We start from the raw sequence: 6749 nt of genomic DNA, 5'->3' as shown, positions 1-6749 counted from the left end.
GGAAAGAGGGCATGGAGTTGTCTGTATTTGTGTGGTCTCTTCAGTACAACCGAAGTTTGCTGTGGGGATGCAGATTGTTTGTGCAACTCTTCCTCTTAGTGATTTATGCTGTAGCTGGCCTCCTTGGATGGTTTTTTTCCTTTCCCGAACAACTTCAGTTTCAGTCTATTTTTCTTGCTCGTGACCTGCTTCCACAGTAAGATTTGAGGAATATTTTCATTTTAGGCATTTTCAAACGTGAAGCTATTCTAAGCATGTTTACTGAACTACAATGTGGTGGGTTTCAGTGTCGTTTTCCCTGTTCATCTAGGGAAAATGTTTCCTCTGATATTTCAGCAGCTAACTGTGGCCGATTATTTTGATAGCTGTTTCCTGTGACACAAGATGATTTTTGTTTTGCCTCCTGGAGTTTCAGCACTCTGCAAGAAAGCTATTTAATGGGAAGGATTTCACTGTCAGGTTTCAAATGATGGCAAAAAAGCCTATTGTGAATGTTTCTGAAAAAGACAGAAGTTGTCATTTGCATCCAGTCCATGTTTCCCTTCAGTGTGTAGAAGGAAATGAGCCCTCATGCTCATTCCGAAGGTGTGATAATCACGGAATATATATCCGTGCTTGAAATTTGGCTAGAAGGAGGGTTACAGAAAGTCTTGGATCAGTACTTTTTCAGTGTTGCCAGAGGAAGCTGAACCAGAACTGTAAGATGGAAATCCTCCTTCTGCTTGGACAATATCTGATACTTAAACTGGAAGATTAAGTTCCCACATACCTGAGGCAATCTCATTCTGACACATTCCAGATGTATCCAGAATTACTAGAAAAATAATTTGATGTTACTTTTACAGTTCACCTTCTAAGAGCAGGAACTTTGTTTAAATGTGGATTTTTTCCAATTTCCTAAGTCTGTCTAAAGAGTGAGACCCTTGAAGTGTTGTTCTTTTTCCTTGTTCACAGTATTTCTAGCAACTGAAAGCTAATCTTTGTTATGTGGTGTCGAAGTCGTCTGAGGAGGAACTATATTGTTTGACTCTCGTCAGTAGAATCGTTCAGTGGGATGAGGTACAGCCCTCTTAACAGGACAGTTTTGAGTGGACAGTATGGACCTGGATTTGTCACTATTGATGGTAAAAAATCACAAGCAAGTTAATCAAACCTAATGTTTTTGAAACCAAAAGCGCTTAATGAGTGTTGGTACTGTGGGACCTGTGTAATGTAATCAGCTCTAAGACTGGGTGAGGCAGAGCGATGAAGCAGAAGTTTCCTGTCACATGTCTGTTAGCTGAAAGGAAACCAGCCTTTGGTAATGATTTTCCATACTGGCTCACACAGGCTGTGACTTTCCCGTGACTTCTGCTTTCTACTGATTTTGTTGTTAGGATTGTTGTAGTACGTATAACTTCGGAATCATATGCTGGATGTTGAAACCTGGGGAAGAATGTACAGCTAACAAGGCAGTCGGTACACCTTTGGTAGTAAATCTTTAAGGGATGTCAGATCACTTTTGTAGGGATGCTTCACTGACTGACGCTGGGGCAATGCCATTAGCAGTTGACTGTGCTGTGTGCGGAGGTGTTTGGCGTCACGTGCTGCCCTCTGACTTGGGGACTTTATTTCAAAGAAGAGAAAACCTGAAGATGCCTGATGGGAGGGTTATTTCTCACTTCACTAGGAATTTGGTGTCTTTTGGGCAGGACGAAGCAGAGGAGATCCGCAGAGGAGGAACTGTGGTCAGTGGTTATGTTCTGCTCTTCCTATCAGCACAAGTCATTGTTTCGAACGCCTGTCAGCGACAACTTGCAGTTCAGATGAAATTCATAGGTACGGTAGTACCTGGTAACGGAGCGTTGGATGCAAATGAAGCAGTGTAGGTGAGTCTTGGGGAGTGTATGCATTCCTTAGGGATTGATGGCTTTAATGATCTACCTTGATTCAGGGCTGGTGACGCCACAGCTGGAGTCCTGGATCCTGTTCTGGGCTCCCCAGTATGAGGGAGACATGGAGACACTGGAGAGAGCCCAGCAAAGGGCCACGAAGATGGTGAAGGGACAGGAGCATCTCTCCTATGAGGGAAGGCTGGGAGAGCTGGGACCATTGAGCCTGGAGAAGGGAAGGCTCAGGGCATCTCACCAGTGTATGTAAATACCTGAAGGGAGGGTGCAAAGAGGAGGGAGCCAGGCACTTCTCTGCGACAGGCCCAGAGGCCTCGGGCACAAGGTGAAACACAGGAGTTTCCTCTGAACATCAGGAAACACTTTTTCCCTGCGAGGGCAACCGAACCCCAGCACAGGTTGCCCAGGGAGGTTGTGCAGTCTCCATCCGTGGAGGTGCTCAGAAGCCGTCTGGGCACAGGGCTGGGCAGCTGGCTCTGGGTGGCCCTGCCTGAGCAGGGGGGTTGGACCAGGTGCCCTCTGGAGGTGCCTTCCAACCTCATCCCTTCTGGGATTCTCTCTTCTTGGACAGTATTGCAAAACACTTAACAAGTGAACTAAGCTACTTTTTGCTTTGGGTTTTTTTTTTGGTGATGGTGGTTTTGGGGGAGGGGTTGGGGTTTTTTTTTTTGTTGGTTTTTTTCACCAATGTTCTGTCATAGTCCTAATAAAAGTATAACTGCGGCAAACTTCAGACCATGAGGTGGTTGATAAACAGAAACATGCAAATAATCAGTCTCGGGGCTGAGAAGCTGAGGTTGAGGAATAGCAGACATGGCATAGTGCTCCTGGCAAACACGGTTTGTTAGGGTTGCAGGTAAGCCTGGAAAACCTGAGACAGAAAGGCTTGTGGCACTAGAAGAGACACCGTTTGTTAAATTTTAAAGGACAGATATTCCTGTTGCAGGCTAAGAGTCATCAGAAGGAAATGAAATTTCTATGGCACAACTTGCATTTCTCAACTGTCCTCCAAATTTCTCTATCCATAGCACCCAACTGAAGGAAGTGCAGTGATTACACTCCAAGAATCCCAAGGCATCCAAGTGCCACTTTCTGACAAATGGCTTATTTGCCACAGTTGTCTGTGACAGATAACCTGAACTTTCAGAGACTTAAGTCTTTGACTGCAAAATACTGATTATTTTAAGTAAACTTCTAGAAATGTAAGCAAGGTTGCCTGCAAGTCTTCTAGTGAGAGAGCTTTTCCTAGACCATCAACCCTTCATTTTCCCCAGGCATTTGGATTACAGAACTGGGGATGGACGTGTGGTACCTAGCCAATGCAGAGCAAACCAGTAGAAAACGTAGATGTTCTCTGTGGAACTCGCTCCTCTCGACGTTGCCTGCTTGCCTGGTCCCGCAGCTAGCTGGCCAGTGCCTTTCACGCAGAGCTCGGTGAGGAAGGCTTGCCAGCTGCGTTAGAGAGATGGTGGGCTTAGTAAAGTCTTGTTTTCATCAAACCAAGGTGGTGTTTGCTAGGTATCTAATAATGACACTGTGAGCAGTCAGGACACGTGCCTGTATTTAGCTTCTTGGGAAATATTTTGACAAACTTTACACTCGAAATATCTGTATTGCCAAAGTGTCTTGATTTCACAGCACAATACAGAAAGTCTTGAAATCGCTGAACAGCAGCTGTTGTCTCGCTTTCTTCGCGCAGGAAACAACTAATACCAGGAAATCCTATTTTTGACGTCGATAGGTACAGGCCTAACGATGCCGAAATGACCAGCTAAGGATCTGTTTGTCAGTGCAAAATCGTTGTAATTAGTACCAGGTACCACCGTAATGCAACACATGGGCTTGTTAATCTGACAGAAGAAGGCACAGCATCAAAGAAGCTTCTGTTTCACCGTCTACCAACATTTTGTCACGGAGAAACCAAATTTGAACAGTCCTATACTTTTAATTGGTTTTGGGGTTTTTTTTGTGCTGTTTCTGGCATCCTGGAAATAATCTCGTCATCGGTACCAGATGCAATTCTGTTACCTCGCCGATGCCTTTTTCCTAAGACGGCCAAGGCAAACCATATTCAAAAAGAAAACAGGGCCGGTGGCAGCTTAGTTCAGGGGCCAGTAACTATATTCCCTTTTCCCCACTGCGTGTCCCGGGTTGACTGAGCCTCCCCGGGAGCCTTGCCCGGTCACGTGACAAGCGGGATTTCCCCCGGCCTACCCGCCCCGAAGCAGGGTTGGTACCAGTGTTTGCAGCTCCCTCTCCTGGTCCTGCAGCAGCAAAGTCAAAATCCTCACCCAGGAGTTAAGGTGGGACAAGGCCAGGGCCAATATCCAAACTGCCTTGTAATGTAAGTTGGGTTTTGTTTTTTTTTTTTGTTGTTTGTTTTTTTTTTCCAGGCTCAGTAAACAGTCTGAAGGAGACTGACTTCAAATGAAAATAAACTATTTAGCCAATGATTTTCCGCCACAATGATCATATCCTTAAATCCATGCCTGTAATCCATATATAGATTTGGCTGCACAGTAATGTAAAGCCATTGATTTGAAGTGTATCAGAATAGTGATTTGTTTGGGTTTTTTTTTCCTCTCCTCTGTTTTCAAATGAGATTCAAGGTCAGTGTATAAACATCTAGTTTTGTTTAAAAACACTTCTTTTTTAGCTAATGCCCTGAAAGAAACCTGTACTTCATGTATGGCAGTTGTCTCTCTGCCCTGCACGTAAGTATTGTAAGTCCCAACAACAAAAAGGAGATGATTATTCTACGATACCGAACAGAGAGAAGGCCGCAGCTGTTTGTCAAGTCTTATTTGAACATCACGTGGCTGCTTAGGCATGTGTTGCCAGTTTGTATTCTCACTTACAAGACTTTTGACTCAGGAATGGATCCTCCGGTGTTGTTTCTTTGAGGATATCCACTGAGGAAAAACTTCTTTTTGACTGGTGACTCCACCACTATCCCTGGAGGTGTTCAAGGAGTGTGTAGACATGGTGTTTGAGGACATGCTCTAGTGGGTATGGTAGTGTTGGGTTGATGGTTGGACTGGATGATCTGACAGGTCTTTTCCAACCTTAGTGATTCTGTGATTAACTCTTCTTGAAACAAATGTCCAAAATCCATTCCCTCTAGCATGGAATCCCCGAGTCTTGCACTTTTAAACTGGATTAGACTGATATATACAAATAACCATATTAGCTGACGTTTACAAACATTTCTCAACCCTTTTGTTTCAGCACTGTAATTTCCTTGGGGTTTGGGTGGGGTTTTTTTGTTTTGTTTTGGTTTTGGGTTTTTTTTTTTTTTGACGGGAGCTGTTCCAATTAGCATTTCTACAGAAAAAACAGGGTAGCATTTTCCAATAACACAAACTTCAGGAAGAGGTCCCTTTTCAGAAAGCTTTCAGGTATTGCTTGTGAAAGGATGTGCAGAGTGTCACGAGCCATATGGCAAAGGAAATTAAATTTCTGTATTTGTTAGTTCTGTAATAGGCTTCATGCGTGTAGTTTGCAGTTAGCTTTGCCAGCTTCTGCCTTTTTTTACCCTTCTCCAGCTGCCCTGCCTAGGACTCCCTCCTGTCCAGCTGCTGGACCCCAGCCCAGGGACCTGGAGTCTCTGCCCAGGCTGAGAGAGGGAGGTGGCTACTACTCTGCCGTCTGCAGGTTCCGCCAGTAGCCAAGCGGTGCACATGGCCCAGGGACACAGGCACAGATGACACTGACATGGCTGGTTACAGACTGCCACAGACATGGTGCAACATGTAGGGCTTACGTAAAACACAAACAGCCAAGTCCCCTTCCTTTTTACCCTGACCTCTTGGGCTGGCAGAGGCAGACAGTAGTGAAAGCACTCACACACATTCATTGATCCCCGAATAATGACCCCTCTACCTTCTTGGTATACCCCTGCCCTGGCCCCAGGCCCTCTTACCTGCTTTGTCATCCCCTGGCTTGTCCAGCTTGACGTTCAATAGCACTCACGCTTGTCCCGCTGATGCTCCGCTGTCATGGGGTCCCCTGAATACCAGCAGTAACCCCTGCCCACATGATACCCAAGGTCCTGCAGATTGCTGGCTCATCCAGCTTGGCGTTTGCTAGTGAATACACACCAGGGCACACCAGCATCACGTGTTGTTTCCTGCCTGCCAGCAGCCAGTACCAGGCACACAGGCTGTGACCCACAGTACTGCTCCAGCTACTGCTGCTGAGCCCCTCACTCTTGCTAGTCCCTCCAGGGAGTTGGATTTTAGGATGCACCATTCCCACCCCAGTGGCTGGAAGATAAAGAATCCTACTCCGGTAGCTGATGCCACGCACCCAGCCTGCGGGAGCTGGCATCAAATCCACTCTCGCATGCACAGCGCTCACCAGTAGCTGACACAGGCCTTGCCGTACACCTACACACAGGATGGAGAATGAGATTACACCGAGAAATAAATAGGGGAAAAAAATTCAGTAATAAGACAAAAGAGGATAGGACAGACAGCAGCGATTGGTACAGGGCTCAACCAGCCAAGTACACAGACCAGCCCTGTTTTACACGCAGCCAGCCCATTTATACCCTTTTCTGTCTCCTCCCTGCCTCTTTGTTCCTTCCTGCTTCCCCTTCCTGCTGCACATCCTCAGATGGGTTTGTACAGCTCTGTCGATTCCTGAACATCTCCCAGCTGGGTGTCTGGGATCCCCCTGGTTCATTATCTTAATCAGTTAACAATTCCAGGTTGGAATTTCCCAGTCCTTGGAGTGGTGCCTGTAATTTCTGGAGACCCCATCTATTAGTGTGAGGGGCAAGCTTTTTTTTGTCAGATCTGTGTCCCTGTATACTTTGTTTCTGGTATTCTTCTTTTTTCCCTTACAGATTCATAGAGT

Source organism: Eurypyga helias, unplaced genomic scaffold, assembly GCF_000690775.1.
Source record: "Eurypyga helias isolate BGI_N326 unplaced genomic scaffold, ASM69077v1 scaffold27679, whole genome shotgun sequence".
In the NCBI taxonomy this organism is placed as follows: domain Eukaryota; kingdom Metazoa; phylum Chordata; class Aves; order Eurypygiformes; family Eurypygidae; genus Eurypyga; species Eurypyga helias.
The sequence above is the reverse complement of the archived record's forward strand: the minus strand, read 5'-3'. Positions refer to the sequence as shown.